This window comes from Dama dama, chromosome X (assembly GCF_033118175.1).
Source record: "Dama dama isolate Ldn47 chromosome X, ASM3311817v1, whole genome shotgun sequence".
NCBI lineage: Eukaryota > Metazoa > Chordata > Mammalia > Artiodactyla > Cervidae > Dama > Dama dama.
The window spans coordinates 136,747,382-136,770,884 of NC_083714.1; the positions used below are offsets into that span (position 1 = coordinate 136,747,382).

General features: G+C 41.0%; 1 protein-coding gene and 1 non-coding gene across 3 annotated transcripts in view; both read right to left on the bottom strand.

Annotated features, from left to right (window-relative positions):
• Positions 1 to 23,503, bottom strand: part of REPS2 (RALBP1 associated Eps domain containing 2) — a 256,926-nt gene that overhangs the window by 196,277 nt on the left and 37,146 nt on the right. The gene's annotated exons all lie outside the window — the stretch shown is intronic.
• Positions 13,018 to 13,090, bottom strand: TRNAE-UUC (transfer RNA glutamic acid (anticodon UUC)). The gene has a single exon. It is a non-coding gene; the product is annotated as a tRNA-Glu (tRNA).

Sequence of the window (23,503 nt, forward strand, 5' to 3'; positions counted from 1 at the left end):
AAATCAACTTCCTCACAGAATACATATGCACACTCAACTGTTGGAGTGCTGGATATGCATCAGAAAAACTCATCGACCATTTGGGAGGAACCTGGACAAAGTTCTGGAAGAAGATGGAAGGCCACTAAAATAGCTTCCCTCCTACCTAATTCTGAAAGATTAAGTGGCTATGCTGAGTAATCAGTCCACACCGGTTTACCTGAAATAATACTTTCTTTCCAAGCTGAAATGTAATAAGTTTTCAAAACCGTTCAAAGGTTTAAATAAGCTTCTCTCTTTCAAGTATTTTTAAAGACTTCCTTAAGTGAAGTGAAGTCGCTCAGTCGTGTCCGACTCTTTGCTACCCTGTGGACTGTAGCCTACCAGGCTCCTCCATCCATGGGATTCTTCAGGCAAGAATACTGGAGTGGGTTACCATTTCCTTCTCCAAGGGATCTTCCCAACCCAGGGATCGAACCCGGGTCTTCCGCATTGGAGGCAGATGCTTTAACCTCTGAGCCACCTTCCTTAGACAGATTTAAAAATCCAAAGTCCTGGTGGGAGGGGTTGAAAGAGTGCTCCAAGAACACTAGTGGACCCCTATTTTCTATTCTCTCTCCACCACAGCTGGCCAAGTTCAGGGTCTCTGCTCACACATCTACTATTTCAAGTCATGTCCCCAGACTTCTGCAACCTCACACACCATCCTCCACATTCCCCCCATGATATCTTATTGAAACAAGACTACTCCCAACTCAAGCAGGCTTCCGGGGCTCCTCATGCCCTTTCCTATAAAACCCAGAGCACAGTTTTGAAGCCCTCCCATCTGGCCCAAACTACCTTTCCAACAAGCCCATGTCTGTCTCCTCTCCACTCTGCATCCAAAACTTCAGCCACCCCAGATGCCAACAGGTCTCTCAACACAGGACAGCCATGCTGGCCTCTGGACACCTGCCATGTCTCCCACCTGGAAGTTGGATGCCTCCCCACTTCTTTACCCACCAGACTCTTTCTTCAAATCACCTCAAGAACAACCTTATCTTTGAAACCATACTCAATTTCATATGGCAGGTTTTCTGCATTCTCATTGTCCTCACTACTTTTCTATCATATCACTAGCCTTGTAACACAGCAAAATCAGTATTCTGGTCATTGTCTCCACTGTACTGCATCTCTTTCCCATACCCCACAAGTGCCCAGTACAAGGTAAAAAGTATATCTTTTATCACAGGTATCCCCCAGGACTCATACCTTAGGGTTCTTACTACATATTCAGCTGCTCAACAAATGTTTGTTGAATTAATTAGTTTTCATAGCACATAGTAGCAGAATGCTCTTCTTTCTCTCATCTTGTAATTACTTTTACAAGTGGCTGCTAAATGAGCTTTAGTCATCTCACACTATAGGGCCTGAAGAGCTCCTGCAGGAATATAACAGCATATTAGCTGCTCTGTCCCCTTCCTGCACAGCTAGAACAGACTGGTCAGGATCAGAGCATGAGAAGTGGCCTGCACTGCACTCTGCCCTGGTCCTTGGCCTCTACCCCTTGTCCTCAATCTCACAGCAAAGAACACCTCAGTGGTGCTCCAGCCACTCAGAGCCCTCAAGATGCACTGTCAACTTCTACCTCCAGCCTCCTCTGCTTAGCATACCTCCAGAAGATGACAGCCCACACACTAGCACCCTCAAAAACAGACATAAAGAGAATTTAAAGCACAAGCTTGTAAGTTGTACCTCAGCCTCTCAGGAAATAGCTGAAGAGTCAGGTTCACTATCCTGAATTTTTCTTTCCTACTCACATATATGTTCTAAATATCAAAAGAGACTTTCAATCCAGAGGGACCTGGGTGAGCCACCCAAGAAAATATGAATCCCCATGTCTGATCACCCAACATGAGGTACCACAGTACATGCCTAAGCCAAACCCTCACCCCATTAAAGAGAGGACAGACATTCAGTGCTCAGGTGTGACTTCAGACATGGAAGCCTACTAATACCTAAAAGTACTTATTAAAGTGTTCTGGGTACCGTCCCACTGAAAACGCTACACTCAATGCCAAGTCACAAAGTGAGCTGCGCTGAACAAAACAACTTACTCTTTCCTCTCTCTTATCCTCCCCCAACTTACTCTTCCTCCCTTCCTCCTTTTCCTCCCTCTCAGACCTCTAAATAGTTTATTGCATGCTTAGTCACTAAGTCATGTCCAACTCTTTGAGATCCCACAAACTGTAGCCCGCCAGGCTCCTCTGTCCATGGGATTTTCCAGGCAAGAAAACTGGAGTGGGTTGCCATTTCCTCCTCCAGGGGATCTTCCCAACCCAGGGGTTGAACCCATGTCTCCTGTGTCTCCTGCGTTGGCAGGCGGATTCTTTACCACTGAGCCACCTCCCAAAACAGGACTATATCCTATACCATCACTACATCTGAGGAAGTCAACCATATAATCACACAACATATGGTCCATACTCTCATGTTCTCAACTGTCTTAAAAATGGTCCACAGAACTGAATTTACTTTCACCCATCCAGGACTTAATGTTCATGCACTACATTTTTATCTTATGTTTCCATGGTCTTTCCCTAATCTAGAACAATCTCACCTCTGTTCTTCATGACACTGAATCCTTTCAAGAGCTCAGGCCAGTTGTCCTGCACAACGTCCCACATTTTGAGTTTCTGTCTCCTTGGGATAACATTCAAATCAAACATTTCTGGCAAGGACACCACACGGTGATGTCATGGTATAGTAAGAGGTACACATCAGTGAGGGGTACATAATTTCAGAACATCCCACCACTAATTGCTAAGCTTGGCCACTTGTTTAAGATGGTGACTGCTAGATCTCTCCACTGCAAAAACATGTTTTCACATAATACATTGAGAACTTTTGAAAATTCTATTCCCTGACAAACTGACTTTTGACTCTGCTCAATACTAAATCCAAGTAAGTCTAGCTAAATGACATCAGCATCTACAGAACTGGAATCTTAACACAAAAACCATAACAAAGATAGGATGATATTTATTCCATGGTTGTCATTACCTCCAGTTTATGCACAAATAAATGCCACAACTCAGAAAGTTAACTGAAGTGTTCAAGGTCACAAGTTCAGAGCCAGTATGCAAACCTCTGTGTGCCTGGGTCCAAATGTAAAGGCTTTTCCATTACATCAGGGGTTGGAAAATTGATGTTCATAGGCCAAATCTGGCCCACTGCCTAGTCTTATATGGTTTTTACAGATGAACGTTTGCAGTCAATTTGATGGTAGGGAACACTAACTTTGAATCCTATGAGATAAAACGTTATCTCCAAAATAAGAATTCCATGCTTCTTACTAGTAGATCTGTATTACTCTCCTGCAAAAAAAAAAAGAAGAAAAAAAAAACCTGTATTCAATTATTATATTTTGAATTTTGTCAATAAAAGCTCTGAGGAAATTTGTTTTCTGTCTTGTTATATGAGTACCTATACAGTATCCTCAATTTTGTCTCTTGGCCCTCAAAGCCTAATATTTACTACCAGGCCCTTCAGAGAAAGGGTTACCAGTCCCTGATGAGACACTGCCTCCCGGAGTTATACATGACATCCTGTGGATACACTCAAAGACATGCAGAAAGGTATTTTCCTAAAATAATTAGCTGCACTAAGTAAATACCAACTTAAAGAGTGAACACTTCCACTAGAGGAAAAGAACACACCTGTATCCCCCCCTTTTCCACCCATTTATATACATTTGTTTAAAATTTTCAGGAGCTTTTGAACTAGGGCTTCCTACATTACTATAAACTTCCACAGTAACCAACTGGAGCCATAGTTCAGATACGAGCAAAGTCTATGCAATAATTCACATACTAAAAATAGAACTTTACTTTTGTCTGCCTTACTGAGATAGTAGAGTTGACAAAATTGTCATATATGTAAAATGACCAATGTGATGATTTGATGTAAAGACTGTGAAAGGATTTCCACTATTGAGTTAATTTATACATTCATCACCTCCCTTTTATGTATGTGTGAGAACACTTAAGTTCTACTCTCTAAACAAATTTCAATTATACAATACCATTATCAACTACAGTCACCATATTATAGGGCTTTCCTGATAGCTCAGTTGGTAAAGAATCCACCTGCAATGCAGGAGACCCCAGTTCGATTCCTGGGTTGGGAAGAGCCGCTGGAGAAGGGATAGGGTTCCCACTCCAGTATTCCTGGGCTTCCCCTTGTGGCTCAGCTGGTAAAGAATCCGCCTGCAATGCGTGAGACCTGGGTTCAATCCCTGGGTTGGGAGGATCTCCTGGAGAAGGGAAAAGCTACCCACTCCAGTATTCTGGCCTAGAGAATTCCATGGACTGTGTAGTCCATGGGGTCACAAAGAGTTGGACATGACTGAGTGACTTTCACTTTTCACCATATTATATATTATACAGCAGATCCTCAGATCTCATTCATCTTAGAGCTAAAAGTTTATACCCTTTCAATAGCAACTCCCACTATTTCCCCCACCCTACCCATTCTTGGCAACCAACATTCCATTTTCCGTTTCTATAAGTTCAACACTTTTCTTCTTTTTTCAGATTCCATATATAAGTGATATCATACAGTATTTATCTGTCTTATTTCACTTATTTGTTTTTTAGTTTTAAAAAGAAAAGGTACTATAAGTCTTCATAACCTTTCTTTGAAAACATCCTTATCATTTGTGAGCACATAATGATCTAAGATCTCCCAATATATAAGCTACCCCCAAGTTGCAAATCATTTTTGGAAGTTAGATTATCTTTCAGATCCCCCAAGATGCCATTTAATTTAGGACCAAAGAGCCTACAATAAATTATAGACCAAATCCAGTCAAGATAATTAATTGATAGATGAATGAATGAATGACAGAGGTTATGACCCCAGATCTGGTTTGTCAGCATTCCTGGCCCAAGGCCAAAACTCACCTCAGTAGTGGGGAAGACCCAACCTGTGACCCTGACTCAGATGGGATCTGAACTGGGAAAAGACTCTAGGCAAAAAAATAGGAACCTGTATACTGTCAATGGAAGAACAGAACAGTGTAACATCCAGAGACCATTTAGCAACATCCATAAAAATTACAATTAAAAAATTATAATCAAACCTTGTATCTAGAAATTCTACCTCTAGGAACTTTAGGAATTCACATTGCACTTTACGCAAGCAAAATGACATATGTACAAGATCATTAAATATGTATCATCTAAGATACAGATTTGAAAACACCCAGAGGTCCATCATTTGAAATATTAGTTTAATCAATCATGGTTCATCCACACAGTGAAATTCTAGGCAGCTCTGGTAGACATCTGTCATATCTGTGATTACCCCATAATCTCTCAGAAAGCCTTTCTCTACTGAGAACTTTCTCATATTACAAATCTCACCCCCCCACCTTGAAAGCTGAGAATCAAACTGCTGCATCCTTTGCAGCTAAACTGCAAACATGTGACCAGGTCTCAAATGATGGGAATATCCACACAAGACTTTGCTTGAGATGTAAGAAATCTAAGAGAACAGACTCTGCTCAGAGCTTCTACTTTTGCAGGGGAAGCTGCCTTCTTGGCTCAGGATGATGGTGGAAGCAACTGCAGTTCAGTCAGATCCCTGCTACTTGCTACTCAGTACAGGTAGGAGCACAGGTGGCTCCCACCTAATACTAGAACTATATATGGCATGGTCGTTATTTCTGGAAAGTTAGGTGCCCCCTGTCTTGTAAACCTCCAAACAATTCCATGAGTTACCTAAAAATTCTAATCCCTTTTTGGCTTAATCATCTAGAGTGGATTCAGTTATTAGCCACAAAAACCACCAACTAAAAAAGAATGAGGAAGCTCTTTATGTAATGATATGGAAAGATCATCAGGTTAAACTGCTGAAAAGAAAAAAGCAAGACGCACAACAGGGCATAGTGAGTACCATTTTTTTTAAAGGGGCTGAATCTAGATGCACTGACTTCTATATTCATATGCTATTCTGGAAATTGAAGCTAACAAGTTTGGCTGCAGCTGCTTCCAGAGAAGAGAATGTCCAGCTAGGGCACAGAGGTAGGGAAGAGTTAATTGAAATTCATTTTGTACCTTTTGAATTTTGAATCATGTGAACGTATGGTCTACTTCTTTAAAATGAATTTAGAAAAGTTGTAAAGAGTAAGAGACAAAGCCTAACCCCAAGTCAGCAAGAACTATTATAGATGAACTCCCAAATCCATTCCCCAGCCACCTGCTCTAAGGGCAATTTCAAAACAAAGTGCCCAGCTGAACAAAGCTGCAACAGTCCTTTCTCACCAAGTCCAGATTTTACACACACACAGTGCTCTTTCCTCTAAGTTACCAAGCACAGAACTAGGCAGCAGCTTGCTTTATCATTTTTTTGATCTCTATGTTATTTCCTCTCTGATCTTTATTATTCCCTTCCTTCTGACTTCAGGTTTTGTTTGCTCTTCCTTTTCTAATTCTTTTATGTGGTAAGGTTAGATTGTTTGAGATTTTTCTTGCTTTTTTTGAAGAAGATCTATATAGTTATGAGGTTCCCCACAGGACTGCTTTTGCTGCATCCCACAGACTTTGTACAGTTGTGTTTTCATTTTCATTTGTGTCAAGGTATTTTAATAGCAGCTTGCTTTATAAGAACGAGCTATCTTTGTCAAAGGTAGCGGCTGTCTAGCTGGGTGACCGTGCAGAAGGCACCTGACCTCCTTAGTCATCTATTGGAGTGAAGTGGTCAGACTACAGAGAGCACAAACCTTTTGCTAGATCCAAAAATTCTATGAAAAGGAACTGTGTGGGTAAAAGCTAAAACTATGGTTTGAACCTCCCCCTCTGGCACTTACCACTTCTACTTATATTATAGTTGTCAGTATACCTGCTACATCTCCCTAAAACAAGGCTGTAAATCTCTTGAAGGCAAGTCCTGGATTTAAAAAAAAAATCCCTGCATTCCCCAAAGCACACATCCCATTGCTTTCACATCAGGAAGATTCATGGAATAAATTAAATATACCTACTTAACTGACTTAACTCTTCACTCACTAATAGAACCACTATGCATGTTACTTCGTATCTCTGAATTGTGACACATGTGAATATATCAACCTATTCCGTAAAGAAAGTTTGCTTTGTTTTGTTTTTACATTTTAAAGGATAGCAAGAACCTGAGGTGAGCTCAAGTAAGTTATTTTATAATCATCCAATTTCAAGCAAGCAAAGGCAAAGAGAAATACAGTTGACCCTTGAACACTGGTTTTAACTGCACAGGTCCACTTATAATGCAGATTTTTTTTCAGTAGCAAATAGTACATGAGCTGCAATTGGCTGAATCTGCAGATGTGGAGGAATTGCATATATGGAGGGCAGATATATGGATTTTCAACTCTGGAGGATCAGCACCCCTAACCCCCCATGCTTTTCAAGGGTGAACTATACAACATATCCTTCCAGAGCTTTGAATTTACTCCATTTGGCAGGGGTTGGGGTGGCAGGAGAAGGAATATTTTTGTATTAAAAGGCAAAAATATGCTAAGGAGTCAAATATGATATTAATATGGTTCTTAAAGACAATAATTCAAATAAATTCAAAACTTGGACTAGTTACTTTGGTTTTTGAACAATGGATTGACATATACAGGTTTGACAGAGTAACTCTACAGATTTTTTTTTATCATGCACCTAGATCATCTTTTAGAATGAGGAAGGATTATAGGCAGTGATGGCATTTGATGATAATGATTTCTTACTATGACTTTTATTCTCTAGGCCTTCTTTGGCAAGCCAGTGCCACAGCTCTGGAAGCTGCCCAAGCCAGCTGCACACATGCAGGCACGCACTTCAGGGTCAGGAGTTCCTGGAGGCTGGCACCTGCCCAGGAAGAAAACCAGGATCTAACAGCTCAAGGCAGAAGAGACGGGAAGAATGTGCCAGGGGTGAAACACCAAGTTACAGAAGAAGCATTCCCCCAACCACAAGAAGACAGTCACTGTGATGGAGGAGAAAAGGAGAATCTCCAATAAGAACTAATGTTCACTGATGGTCAACTGTGTGCCAGGCACTCTCTCAAATGCCAGGAATTGATGAGATGAAGGAAACTTACACATACACAAAAGCAGTTTTAATACTAGAACTGAATTAAAAGGCAATTACAGCTCAGATGATATAAGAAAATTTGTCTGAGGATTCTGGCCCAGGTTTCTAGGCTCTGTATATCACAATATTTCATACAGCTGGAAGCAGCAAAATCTCAGGTGAACTCATGTGCTGCCAAGATTATACAAAGCTTTTACTGGTTCTGGCAACTCAGACTTACCTCAGGAGCCAAAGGATTCACTTTTCAACTTGTTTATTGACATTTTTAGTGCTTTTCATAAATAAAGTTACAGGTTGAGCTTATTTGGTATTTTTATAAGTTTGCTGATTTCAGTCCATTCTATATTTTATATCTTTTATTTTACACACACTTGTGCACATACACACACATTTCTTTTTTTAAAGAAACTAGTGCCAAAAAGAGAGAGAGACAAAGGAAGAAACTAGTGCTTTAGCTAGAGGAACTGGAAAAGGCAATGGCAACCCACTCCAGTACTCTTGCCTGGAAAATCCCATGGACGGAGGAGCCTGGTAGGCTGCAGTCCATGGGGTCACTAAGAGTCAGACACGACTGAGCGACTTCACTTTCACTTTTCACTTTCATGCACTGGAGAAGGAAATGGCAACCCACTCTAGTGTTCTTGCTGGGAGAATCCCAGGGACAGGGGAGCCCGGTGGGCTGCTATCTATGGGGTCACAAAGAGTCAGACACAACTGAAGCGACTTAGCAGCAGCAGCAACTAGAGGAACAGAGCATACCAGGATATCTCTTCTAAGTGGAGCATCCGTTCTTTATACACAGATCCTTGAAATGCTTCAGAGAATGAATGAATGCAAGTTCCATCTCAGATCACACCAGAGTTTTCAGTCTCCAGTATGAACCTGGACGGACTGGAACCCTCCAGCAGAGTGAAACATACCAGAACAGCAGCTTTTGGTAGGGTAGGCAACCTGACTTCATTAATGGGTTTCTGTGCCAAGTTCCTAGTGAAGACCCTATCCAACTGTTAAAAAGAGCAAACGCCGCGCTCACCTCCCCTGCCACACTGGCAGCCTCCCTCTGAGGAAGCTGACCCCCCAACCAAAGCAGACTAGTGCAGGGCACTGAAGCTGGAGATGGCCCCTCCCTGTTCAGGTCAGTTCTCTTCCCCCTAGCAGAGCCTCGGGACAACCAGCACACTGAGTCCCCTGCAACATCATGACAAATGCAGGTGGCTTTAAGGGGCTTCAGCCCAACTAGGGGTAACCTAGCTCCAAGCCCATCATGCTATTGTTCCTATTGTAACCTAGTGGCTACATTCTATTGACCAAACTCACCTCCTTTCATGACCAAATAAATCCCCTTTCTATGCCTCAGCTACACACATCCATTCTCTTCCCTCTCTAGCTTGACAGATATCCATCATTGAAAGCTGGGCCTTGCTCTCACCTATCTGTCCTTGTCCTGCAACTCATCCCCAGATGCCCCCTGACACTTCCCTGATTCCCAGACCTTCCTTGCTCTTAGATCACCTGCCACTGAGCTGTGTTTGCCTGAAAGGACATCCCTAGGACCTAGGTGGATATCCTAGCTCCTCCCCTGAATCACCTTTAGACACTAATTCATCAGCCCAGATAGACTCTGCATTGCCTGACCTGATACATCCATCCATCCCCCTTAACTGACGCCCCGACTACAATGGATGAGCTGAGACCCAGGTCCTGATTTCTCCCAAGACATTCTACCCATCACAAGCCATGCTTAGAGCTTTGACAACTTAAGAGATATTTAACACAGAAAGAAGAGTCCCTGCCCTCAAAGGGTTTATAATCTGTTATAGACTGAATGTCTGTGACCCCTCCAGTTCATGTTAAAACCCTACCTCCCCAGTGTGATAGTATTAGGAGATGGGGCCCTTGAAAGGTTATTAGGATGTGAGGAGGTCCAGAAGGTAAAGCTCTCATGAATAGAATCTATACTCTTATAGAATCAGAAGAGATCTCGCTTCCTCCACGATGTGAAGACACAGACAGAAGTTATCAGTCTGCAACCCACAAGAGGGCCATCACCAGAACACAGTCATGTTAGCACCCTGATCTCAGACTTCCAGCCCTTAGAAATGTGAGAAGTAAATTTCTGTTGTTCATTAGCCACTCACTTTGTGTTATTTTGTTACAGCAGCCTGAGCTAAGACATAATGTGACTGAGGTGTATCTAAGAAGTTTGAGGAAAAAGGATGAACATTTCTCAAACAGCTACTACCCACCCTCCAGGCAGAATCCTTTTCTCTTTGTTTCATTTCTAACACTGAAACTAATCCTACATGAATGGTTTTGCAAATAGGTACTTCAGAGTTTAGAAATGTTATTAGAGGAAAATAAGAAACCATCTGAATTAAAAGATCTTGTCTCTCAACAATTTCTATTACAGATGTCACATGAATGAAATTCAGTGAGCAAATAGTCAACCCCTTATGTTCACTAAGATACCACCCATTCAGTCCTCTTAGGTGGCATTCTATGGCAGTGAATGGCATCTCTTTGAGCATACCAAGCCAAAGAAACACATTATCTGTACCTTGGCAGCCACAGATCATAAAAACTGGGCCCCACAATTCCCTGGCCTTCCAATTCATCATGGACACACATTTGTAAGAGAAGGAGCAAGTATAAAGGGTTCAGCCTCAAAACTGAGTATATTCTCTCAACAGACCCAAGAAACAAACCGCAAACTGGCTCCATCCTAACTATGTTGTAACCAGCTGAGACAACCAGAGTATAGAACAGAAACTGATCAGCATTTGCCACTTCTCTTTTAGCTGCCCAGCATCAGAAACCCTTGCCAGTGTTTATGAAAATTTTCACCTGTCTTCAGTCAAATAGGCTAAAAATGTCAGATACCCACTTTCATGATTTCTTCTCAATCAGGGTATGGGCATAGCACCTAAGCTTGGCCAGACACAACACACAGGCATTTTAAGCAGTAATGAGTGATGTGAAGTAGCAGGAAGACTAGATCACTGTTTTCTGGAAACAATAGCAACCTCAGTGCCCCCAGAGGCAGCAAGGTGTCTAGCACCACACCCAAGGTCCAGTGCAGGCAATGTGTTTTGTGGCTGGAGGCATCCAATATTTAGTAGCTATGGTTCCAGCATCCTAACCAGACCAATTCTATGCTGAGATATGCTTCTAGTTCTGGCAGTGTTGCCCCTTAGCTGTGCATTAAGACTTTTATCCAGCTTCCCAAGAAGAAAGACTGAGCTATCCAATATCCTGCCAATAAACTCCTTTTCTGTCTAAATTACCCACTGATGGCTCAGTAGGTAAAGAGTCCATCTGCAATGCAGGAGACACAGGTTCAATTCCTGGGTCAGGAAGATCCCCTTGAGAAGGAAATGACAACCCACTCCAGTATGCTTGGTTGGGAAATCCCATGGACAGAGGAGTCTGATGGGCTACAGTTCATGGGGTCGCAAGAATCAGACATGACTTGTGACTAAACCACCAATTTCTGTTACTAATGGGATAGTGTTACTGAGAATCCTGGGTGTTACAGAGGACAGGACAAAGGCAAGCCTTGATTGGTCCAGAGCATTGACTCTGTCAATGATTTACTGCTGTGTAACAAACTACCCCAAAACTTTAGTGCCTTAAAACAATATTTATTTAGTTCATAGTTGTGTGAGTCAGCAATGTGGGCTGAGCTTAAGCTGAGCAATAATATCACTGATCTAGGCCAGACTCTGCTGAACTCAGAGGGGTACTCACTTGTATTTCCACAGTCAGCCTTGGGTTGACTGGGCACCTTCATTCTCCTCCATATAGCCTCTCATGCTCCAGCAGGTGAGCCTGGGCCTTTTTACATGGTGACAGAATTCCCAAAGGAGCAAGCATTGAAGCTGAAATGCTTCTTCAGTTCTAGGTTCAAAACCTACCCAAGTCTCACCCACTGCATATGATGGTCAAACCAAGTCATAAAACTGTCCAAGACCCTAAGGATGGAGACACAGGCTCCACATCCTGTACTTAGCTCCACAGTTGCAAAGTATGGGAGGAATTTTTGCAATCTACCATACCTGTTTCAAGAATAGCACCGTGGGGAAGCTGTCACAGTAGAGATAACCCTAGGGATTCCCATTTATGAGAACTGCTTATATCTAGAATCTGTGCCCACAACTATCTCCTTTAACCACCACCAATGCCAGCCACTGATTCAACAACACCTAACTAGAAGCAATAAACACACAGTGTTGAGCCTGCCAACTCTGCAGCCTGTGAACAGTTTTGTACAGGCCAGGCCCCTTGGATCTCTTTCACTATAGGGCATGCTGAAGATTATAGACTGAATAATGTGGCATCAGACAACCAGATCTCTGGCTCTGGGCATTTTTTTTTTAACTTCAGCCTTCCTCTTAGGCAAAACTCAACATCAACATTTTCTGCATATGAACAAATGGGTAGTTTGAGCACTTCAGGCAGAGGACTAGTTAATATGCCTAACTTACAGAAAAACTTATCATAACTTGCAGGGAATCTCAAAAAGCTCTGCTCTGAATTTGTTTATTAGGATCTTGAAGAGATTTAACCATATCCTCTTCCAAGAGTCACTCAAATTGACAGACCCCACAAACTGATATTAGACGTTTCCCTGACAATTGCTGAAATGAGAAAGGGAGGGCTCCTGCAAGAAGTTACCACAGAAACCACCCAGTCCTTGCATCTACCATTTACCTTAGACTTTGGCTGGCATTCAAGCACATCAAATCAGCAATAAAAATGTAAGGAAGATGGAAGGGCTTTGGAGTAATAAAAAATATCAATGCTTGGTACAGTGAGATTTTCCAGGAAAAAATAAGGCATAATCAATCCAAACATCTCAGGACTCAGATTAAGAAGCCTATGCATGCCCACCCCACCCCTGCTCTTTTTTGGCCATACCACACGGCTTGCAGGATCTTATCTCCCTGACCAGGGATCAAACCTGGGCCCTCAGCAGTGAAAGCACAGAGTCCTAACCACTGGACCACCAGGGAAGTCCCCAAACCATTTTTCAGTTCAGTTGCTCAGTTGTGTCCGACTCTTTGCGACCCCATGGACTGCAGCATGCCAGGCCTCCCTGTAGCACGCCAGTAATCTCCCAGAGTTTACTCAGACTCATGTCCATTGAGTCAGTGATGCCATCCAACCATCTCATTCTCTGCCGTCCCCTTCTCCCACCTTCAGTCTTTCCCAGCATCAGGGTCTTTTCAAATGAGTCCCACTTTTAAATACCCCAAAAGAAGTTTAGAAACAATAGGGTCTGGTTTCCCTAGTGTTGCTATGGCAAAGTACCACAAACTGGGAGGCTTAAGACAACAGTAACGTATTGCCTTACAGTTCTGGAGGCTGTAAGTCCAAAATCAAGGCATTGGCAGGGTTCATTTCTTCCAAGGGTTCTGAGGAAATATCTGTTCCATGCCTCTCTTCTAACCTCTGCAACTCCAGGAGTTCCTTGGTTTGTAAACACATAACTCCAATCTTCATTTTCACATGGCATTTTTCTTGGGTGAGTTAGGAGTCCACCCTTCTCCAGGAAAATCTCATTTTAACTTGATTGCATCTGCAAAGAGCTACTTCCATATAAGGTCACACATATGCCGAGGTACCAGAGGTTAGGACTTCAACATATCTTTTTATGGGGATACAATTCAACCCATAAAACACAGCTCTTATATAAAGTATTTTATTTTACCTATTCACTGTTCGTTAAGGCAAACTGATAGCTCCATTTAATGTATAGCTTAATCAAAACAGAAGGTTTGTACTTGGTCACATAGCCACACTTAGCTACAATGAAATCTGAGCAGTGCAACCTTTACTCTGGGCAGCCACGTGCCCAGCTCAAAAATGGAGTTTCTACTACAAAACAGAAGATGAGAATAGGAATCAGGGAACAATAAGAAATCTATATCACATAGGCAAAGAGAAAAATCACTCAGGAAAACAAGTCAGTGCCTAGACACTCTGGTTCTCAGGTGAGAACCCACTGCAGGAACAAGATCATAAAACTTAATGGTGCTTGGAAATGACCTTGGAACTGACATGAAAAAACTGGTTTGTGTCTAAAAGAAAACCAGAGGCAAAAGGCACTCAAAGGGCAATCACTGAATAGAATTTCAAAGTAGCAGCACTTGAGGAAAAAAGTCAATCATACACTTATGTATAGAGACTCACGTGGACCTCTCCATTGCTCCACTTCAGAACAAAACTAGACCAGGGCCTTAGAACGCCACCAAATATAAAGGTACAATTAATACATTATTTAGTATTATGATTCTTCTGACTCATGCTTTTTTTAAATTTATTTTTAATTGGAGGCTTCCCTCAGAGTTCAGTTGGTAAAGAATCTGCCTGCAGTGCAGGAGACCCCAGTTTGATTCCCGGGTTGGGAAGATCCACTGGAGAAGGGATAGGCTACCTGCTCCAGTATTCTTGGGCTTTCCTTATGGCTCAGCTGGTAAGAATCCACCTTCAATGTGGGGGACCTGGGTTCGATCCCTGGGTTGGGAAGATCCCCTGGAGAAGGGAAAGGCTACCCACACCAGTATTCTGGCCTGGAGAATTCCATGGACTGTATAGTCCATGGGGTCGCAAAGAGTCGGACACAACTGAGTGACTTTCACTTTAATTGGAGGATAACTGCTTTACAATGTTGTGTTGGCTTCTGTCATACAACAACAGGAATCAGCCGTAAGCATACATATGTCCCAGCCCTCTCAAACCTCCCCCCCATCTCACTCCACTCGGCTGTCACAGAGTACCACACTGAGCTCCCTGTGTTAAACAGCAACTTGCCATTGGCTATATGACTCTAATTCTTTTTTCCCTTGCTTTTTTTAAAATTAAACCTTGTATTTTGAGGTAATTATAGATTCACATGCACTTGTAAGAAGTGATACAGAGAGACCCTGTGTAACCTTTACCTAGTTCCCCACAACAGTAACATCTTACAAAACTATAGTGAAAGAACACTACCAGGATACTGACTTTGACACAATCAAGATAGAGAACATTACCATCATCACGAAGACCTTCATGCTACTCTTTTACAGCCAATCATTTCCTTCGCACTCCTGCCCCCTCAATCCCTGAGAACCACTAATCTGTTGTTCGTGTCTATAATTTTGTCATTTAAAATAAGTTACATAAATGGAATCACATAGTATGTACCATTCAGGACTGGCTTTGCTCACTTAGCACAAGTCTCTGGAGATCCATCTAAGATTTGTGTACATCAGTAGTTCATTCCTTTATACTGCTGAGTAGTATTCCATGGTATGAATGTACCAGTTTGTTTAGCCATTCACCCAATGAAGGGAATGTATATCATTTCCAGTTAAGGGCTATTAGAAATAAATCTGCTATAAACATTTATGTACATGTTTTTGTCTGAACATAAATCTTCGTTTATCTGGGATAAATGCTCAGGAGTATAATTATTAGGTTACATATGGTAGTTGAATATTTAGTGTTTTTAAGAAACTATCAAACTATTTTCCAGAGGGGCTATATCATTGTACACTCCCATCAGCAAGGTATGAGTGACCCCATTTCTCTGCAGCATTTGGTGATGTCACCATTTTGTATTCTATCTACTCAGGTATGTAGTAATCCCATTTGGCTTTAATTTGCATTTTTCCAGTGGTTCATAATGTTGAACATCTTTTCCTGTGCTTATTTGTCATGTTATATATCCTATTCAATGAAATATCTCTTTATGTCTTTTGCCCATTTTTTTCCCATTTTCAACTGGATTGTTTGGTTCTTTTAAGATGTTGAGTTTTGAGAATTTTTTATATACTGCAGATAGTCCTTTGATATATATGTGCTTTGTAAATATTTTCTCCCATTGTGCAGCTTGTCTCTTAACAAGATCTTTATCAATGTAAAATGAATTAGATGTGTGAAAATCATTTTAGTGAAATGAATCAATGTTATCATTTTTTTTCCTTTTATGAATCATACTGTCAGTGTCAAGTCTAAGAATTCTTTGCCTAGTCCTAAGTCCTGAAGATTTTCTAGTATTCTGAAAAAATTATAGCTTTAAATTCTACATTTAACTTTGTGGTCAATTTGATTTATTTTTTGTATAAGGTGTGATATTTAGATCAAGGTATTTTTGTTTCTGGTTTTTGTTTTTGCCTATTTATGTTCAACTGATCCAGCACCATTTCTTTCCTCCTCTATTTAATTGCTTTCACACTTTTTGTCAAAAATCAATTTGGCAGGGCTTCCCTGGTGGCTCAGTGATACAGAATCTGCCTGCCAATGCAGGAGACAAAGGTTCAATCCCTGATCTGGGGAGATCCCACATGCCACAGAGCAACTAAGTCCATGCACCTCAACTACTGAGCCTGTGCTCTGAAGCCCACGGAGTCACAACTACTGAGCCCACGTGCTGCAATACTGAAGCCCCAGGGCCTACAGCCCCTGCTCCACAACAAGGGAAGTCACAGCAATGAGAATCCCACACACCACAACTAGAGAGTAGCCCCTGCTTGCCACGACTAGAAAAAAGCCCATGCAGCAATGAAGACCTAGCACATCCAAATATAAATAAAGTCAATTGGGCACATTCAGGTGGGTCTATTTTTAGGTTCTTTATTCTGTTCACCGATCTATGTATCTATCTCACCACCAATACCACACAGTCTTGATTACTATAGTTACATAAGTCTTGAAATCAGGCAGACTGATTCCTTCTACTTTATTCTTCTTTTCCAAAATTGTTTTAGCTATTCTAGAACCTTTGCCATTCCATGTAAATTTTAGAATACCCATATCTATATGTACAAAAAACCTGCTGGGATTTTTATAGGAATTACATAAATCAATTTGGGGAGAACTGACATCTTTACTACATTGAGTCTTCTAATCCATGAACATGGCACGTCTCTCCATTTATTTAGATCTCTGATTTCTATCATCAGTACTGTGTATTTTTCAGGATACAAGTTCTGTGTATGCTTTACCAGATTTACACTTTATTTTTTGAATAACTGTAACTGTTATTGTAATTGTAATGCTAGCATATAGAAATACAATTGATTTCTATAGGTTTATTGTGCAACCTTGCTGAACCCACTTATTAGGTCTAGAATTTATTTTGTAGATTCCTTGGGACTTATACATAGACAATAACATCATCTGCAAATAGAGGCAGTTTTATTTCTTCCTTTCTGATCATATGCTTTTTATTTCTTTCTCTTGCCTAATTGCACTGGCTAAAACTTCTAGGGCAATGTTGAAAAACAGAGATGGGAAGAGACATCCTTGTCTTGAAAATGTACCAAAAATAACCTCAGAGATATAACAAAAAATGAAAAATAAAGTAGTAAATATGCAGGTACATCTAAATTAGTAGTTGGCAAAGATCTGCAAGCCAAATCTGGTCCACTCTGCTTTTGTAAATAAATTTTATTGGAACACAGACATGCACAATCATTTACATATTATCTATGACTGCTTTGGCACTACAAAAGTGGGGTTGAGTACTTTTAACAGAGACTATATGGTCCACAGAGGCTAAAATATTACCATCTGACTCTCTACAGAAAAAAACTGCTGAACTGTGATCTAAATAAGCAATGCCTCCATAAAATAATCTCTTGTAAAGTTTAATATATAACACTAAAGAATGTAAGACCTGAAACCATAAAACTCCTAGAATAAAACATAGGCAGTACACTCTGTGACTTGAGTATTAGCAATATCTTTCTGGATATGTCTCCTCAGGCAACAGAAACAAAAGCAAAAATAGACAAATGGGACTACATAAAACTAAAAAGCTTCTGCACAGCAAAGGAAATCATCCACAAAATGAAAAGACAAGTTACTGAATGGGAGAAGATATATCTTACATCAGATAAGGGGTTAATATCCAATATATATAAAAATATGCACCCCTATGTGGTCAAAACAGCATTATTTACAACAGCCAAGATATGGAAACAACCTAACTGTTCATCAACAGATGGACAGATAAAAATGTGGTGTGTGTATATGTATATATATATATATATATATATATATACACACACATATACACACACAATAGAATACTACTCAGCCATAAAAAATGATGAAATCTTGCCATTTGCAACAACATGGATAGACACTGAGAGTATTATGCTAAGTGAAGTCAGATGAGAAAGACAAATACCAGATGATTTCACTCATATGTGAAAATATATTTTAATAAAGAAATATACAAATGAACAAACCAAATAAAAATAAATACACAGATACAGAGAACAGAGTAGTGGTTATCAGAGGGGAAGGGGGGATTAAATGAGTAAAAGGGATCAACTATATCGTGATGGATGGTAACTAAGCTTTTGGTGTGAGCACTGCTATACTGTGTATATCATTAGAAATATAATACTGTACACATGAACCTTTTATGTTACAAACCACAGTTATCTCAATTTAAATAAATATATATATATACACACATATATATAAGGGGGCTTCCCTTATGGCTCAGCTGGTAAAGAATCTGCCTGCAATGCAGGAGACCTGAGTTCAATCCCTGGGTTGGGAAGACCCTCTGGAGAAGGGAAAGGCTACCCACTTCAGTATTCTGGCCTGGAGAATTCCATGGACTGTAGAGTCCATGGGGTCACAAAGAGTTGGACACGACTGAGCGACTTTCACTTGCAATGCAGGAGACATTGGTTCAATCCCTGATCCAGGAAGATCCCACATGCCCCACAGAGCAACTAAACCTGTGCACCACAATGAATGAGCCTGAGACATCCACAACTACTGAGCCCATGCACCCTAACTAACTGAAGCCCATGCCCCTAGAGCCTGTGCTCTGCAACAAGAGAAGCCACCAGAATAAGAAGCCCTCATACCACAACTAGAGAGTAGCTCCCACTCACTGCAACTAGAGAAAGCCTGTGTGCAGCAACCAAGACCCAACACAACCAAAACTAAAAAAATTTAAATATACATATGGTAGCTCAGCTGGTGAAGAATTCACCTGCAATGCAGAGAACCCGGTTCGATTCCTAAGTCAGGAAGATACCCTGGAGAAGGGACAGGCTACCCACTCCAGAAGTCTTGGACTTCCGTGGTGGCTCAGATGGTAAAGAATCTTCCAGCAACGCGAGAGACTTGGGTTCGATCCCTGAGTTGGGAAGACCCCCTGGAGGAGGGCATGGTAACCCACTCAAGTATTCTTGCCTGGAGAATCCCCATGGACAGATGACCCTGGTGGGCTACAGTGCATGGGGTCACAGAGCTGGACATGACTAAGCGACTAAGCAACTAAGCACAGCACAGCACATATAATACTAAAATATAAGGTAAAAATAAGTTGGGAGATAGGATAAGTGGAGTTAAAGAGCCTTGAATTGTCCAGGAAGAAGATAAAGACAATATTAATAACATCCCGCAAACACATCCTCCTAGGGGGCTTTCTCCACTGCTCAACAGTAAAGAATGTACCTGCAATGCAAGAGATATGAGTTTGATCCCTGGGTCAGGAAGATCCCCTGGAGGAGAAAATGGCAACCCACTCTAGTATTTTTGCCTGGAAAATCCTATGGAGAGAGGAGCTTGGTGGGCTATGGTCCAAGGGTTGCAAAGAGTCAGAAACAACTGAGCACACAAACAAAAACACACCCTCTTAGGTTCAAAAGGTAGAAAAACCTCCATGGAGTCTCATTTTATAATGTTTTTCAGGAAAATTAAAGCAGAATCACTTACCTGCTAACATCACTAAATAGCAAGATATTATGTGTCTGTAATAAATCCCTCTTTAAAATATCCACAAGGGGGATTCACTAGTGTCTAACCATCCATCCTCATGCTATTCACTGCTAGGATGACCCAACCAACCATCCTGGTTTGCCTGAGACTGAAGGGTTCCAAATTGGGAAAGGAGTACATCAAAGCTATATTGTGTCACCCTGCTTGTTTAACTTATATGCAGAGTACATCATGTGAAATGCTGGGCTAGATGAAGCTCAAGCTGGAATCAAGATTGCCAGGAGAAATATCAATAACCTCAGATACACAGATGACACCACCCTTATGGCAGAAAGTGAAGAGGAACTAAAGAGCCTCTTGATGAAGGTCAAAGAGGAGAGTGAAAAAGGTGGCTTAAAACTCAACATTTAAAAACCTAAGATCATGGCATCCAGTCCCATCACTCCATGGCAAATAGATGGGGAAACAATGGAAACAGTGACAGACTATTTTCTTGGGTTCTAAATCACTGCAGATAGTGAGTGCAGCCATGAAATTAAAAGATGCTTGCTCCCTGGAAGAAAAGCTATGGCCAACCTAGACAGAATATTAAAAAGCAGAGACATTACTTTGCCGACAAAGTCCCAACTAGTTAAAGCTGTGGTTTTTTCAGTGGGCATGTATGGATGTGAGAGTTGGACTATAAAGAAAGCTGAGCGCCGAAGAATTGATGCTTTTGAACTGTGGTGTTGGAGAAGACTCTTGAGTGTCCCCTGGACAGCAAGGAGATCCAACCAGTCCATCCTAAAGGAAATCAGTCCTGAATATTCATTGGAAGGACTGATGCTGAAGGTAAAACTCCAAAACTGTGGCCACCTGATGTGAAGAGCTGACTCATCTGAAAGACCCTGATGCTGGGAAAAATTGAGGGCAGGAGGAGAAGACGACAACAGAGCATGAGATGGCTGGATGGCATCACCGACTCAAGGGACATGAGTCTGAGCAATCTCTGGAACTTGGCAATGGACAGGGAAGCCTGGCGTGCTGCAGTCCATGGGGTCGCAAAGAGTCAGACACGACTGAGTGACTGGACTGAGCTGAACTGAACTGAGGGGTTCCCAGGATGTAGGATGTTCAGTGCTAAAACTGAAAGTCCAACTTAGTAACCCTACTTCCAGCTCCAATGGTCCACACAGGTGAAATGGACTGAGCGTGGCAGAACCAGTCCTACTCTTTTCCATTCACTTCTAGCATCCTAGTGAGCAGGTAACCAAGTACATACCATCTCCCCTACCGATGTCACCATTGCTTCCCCAAATGATGCCTGAGAGAACACAAACTCCTTGGCTCCTTAAAGGTGCAGTGTGTCAAAAAGTTAACTGAAAGAGAAGAACTCGTGGATATCTTCTCAAGCTCTGTCTTCTCACTTTATAGATACCACCGTCCTACTAAAGGATACCAATATGTAGTACAGAAACAAAAATCTATTTTAATCTAAGAGAACTGGGAAACTTCCAAAGAGCACTGACCTGAAAAATCTTGACAGAGCAGAGGAAATTGATTTTCTACCAAAGCCATGCAGAGGATTAGACTCAGATTTAGGCCAATAAAAGATTTACATTCCATCCAAGTCCCAATATAACATGATGCACAGATGAAAACATGCTCGTGAACTGACATAGCTGACACACATTAGAAAGCCTAAAGTAAAAATCAACTCATAGGAATGCTAGTCCCAAAGGTAAAAACATAACATATAAGCTACATAAAATGTCTATAATGAATCACAGCATAATCAGTTTTTTAAATAGATTTTCATAATTAATTTTTATTCTCATTCAGGCCCCTTTTCAAAATGACTGCCCACAAAATCTCAGGATCAGAAAATAGCATCTGTCATGCATTTATAACAATCAGAGAATTCTTAAAATTAATAAGGAATATCTTAAAATTATTGAAACCTCCAGCTTTCCAACTTTCATATATTAGACTACTTCACTCCTCTGCTACCACTTATGCAGATAATTTTTTTTCTTATAACCTCTAATAATTATGGTAAGGTTTCCAGAACTACACTTAGAGCCAGTAGAGGTATTTGGGGACCAATCTAACCTTGACTGACCTGGCTACCCACACTGAGCAGTGTGCAATGAAAACGCAGGTATGCCCATCAGGTGGCCACCTGTTCTGGTTACAGTGAAAATTAAAATCAAAGCTGCTTCTCACAACACTCTTCACTTTTTCAAGTGTTCTTCAAATACAGATCTTTTTTTCAATCTTCCTATATTGCATAGGGCATCAATAGATAAAGTAAAGAAAAGCTATCACTGTATAAATGAAGCATAATATTGGGACAGTAGGAGTCAAGAACTAAAGTAAGGGAGCCAGCCTCCATGTAGAATTGGTCACATTCAACTGAACCCAATTTTGAAAGAAAAAGGAAAATAACTTAAGGAAGCAAGAAGCTCTAACCCAATGTAATCAACAGTGGTTGAAAGTAATGGGTTGATTCCTGAGGTGGAAATGTTTTTGATTTCATACAATTAAATACAGTCATACAATTAAGTACAGTAAATCCATATAGCTCTATACCCAGTCAAGGCCCTTTCTTAATTCCCAAAGCTCAAACCAAGTATAATAAAAGCTCAGATAACTGGTTCAGGAAGAGTACCCATTAACATCCTCAAGTTTCAGGGAAACCCATTTTAACCTTTAAGACATCTAGAAAAACTCAGTTCTGAATCTATCTAAACAAATCTTTCCAGGAGCCACCTGAATTGATGAGCACCAAGTATTAACTGAGGGATCCCTTGGTCGGGAAGATCCCCTGGAGAAGGGAATGGCTACCCACTTTAGTATTCTTGCCTGGAGAATCCCATGGACAGAGGAGCCTGGAGGGCTACAGTCCATGGAGTTGCAAAGAGTCGGACAGGACTGAAGCGACTGAGTATGCACATATATTAACTGGAAGGGGATGCTTCCCAGGAATAGCTGGATGAAGAAAGGAAAGGCTCCTCTAAGAAACCTCCATGAAAACCACCCAGTCTTTGTATCTATCATTTATACTTGGGCTGTCAATTTCAGCACATCAAATCAGCAATAAGAACATCCAGATGTTAGAAGGGCTTTGAAAAATGAAGAATTCCCAGTTTAGTAGAGGGTAGTTTTCCAGGAAAGAAAAGAAAGCACCAGCAGTTCAAACTTCTCAGGACTCAAGAGACCTCTGCTATTTCAGCCTACTAAAATACAAGTCCCGCAAATGAAATATTTGCAACATAACTTTTATATTAAGTATTTGATTGTGTCCATTCACCAATGTTTATAAAAGCAAATTTATATTTTCACTTACATTGTGAATGGTTTGGGTATTTCATTTATTTATTTTTGAAAAGTTAAAAATTCCTTAATTTTTTATTCCGGGTACCACTACCACAATTTACAGGGCAATATACCTGATGTAATGAAAAGAAAAAGACAAAGCTACAACAGATAAAAGACCTCAGGAATGTACATCTAATTGACACTACATTGCATTAATCAATAGCTGCACTTTTTGAAAACTGTGGCTATGACAGTTCTGAACAAGAAGGGTTTCCTGTTTAAGCTGCAGTAACTTTTCTGACTATGGATCATCGTTCCTTCTGTGGCAAATCTTTACAGTGCCTCTAACGCATTTGGGAGGACTGTCTCAAAGTAACCTGCAGCTTTCC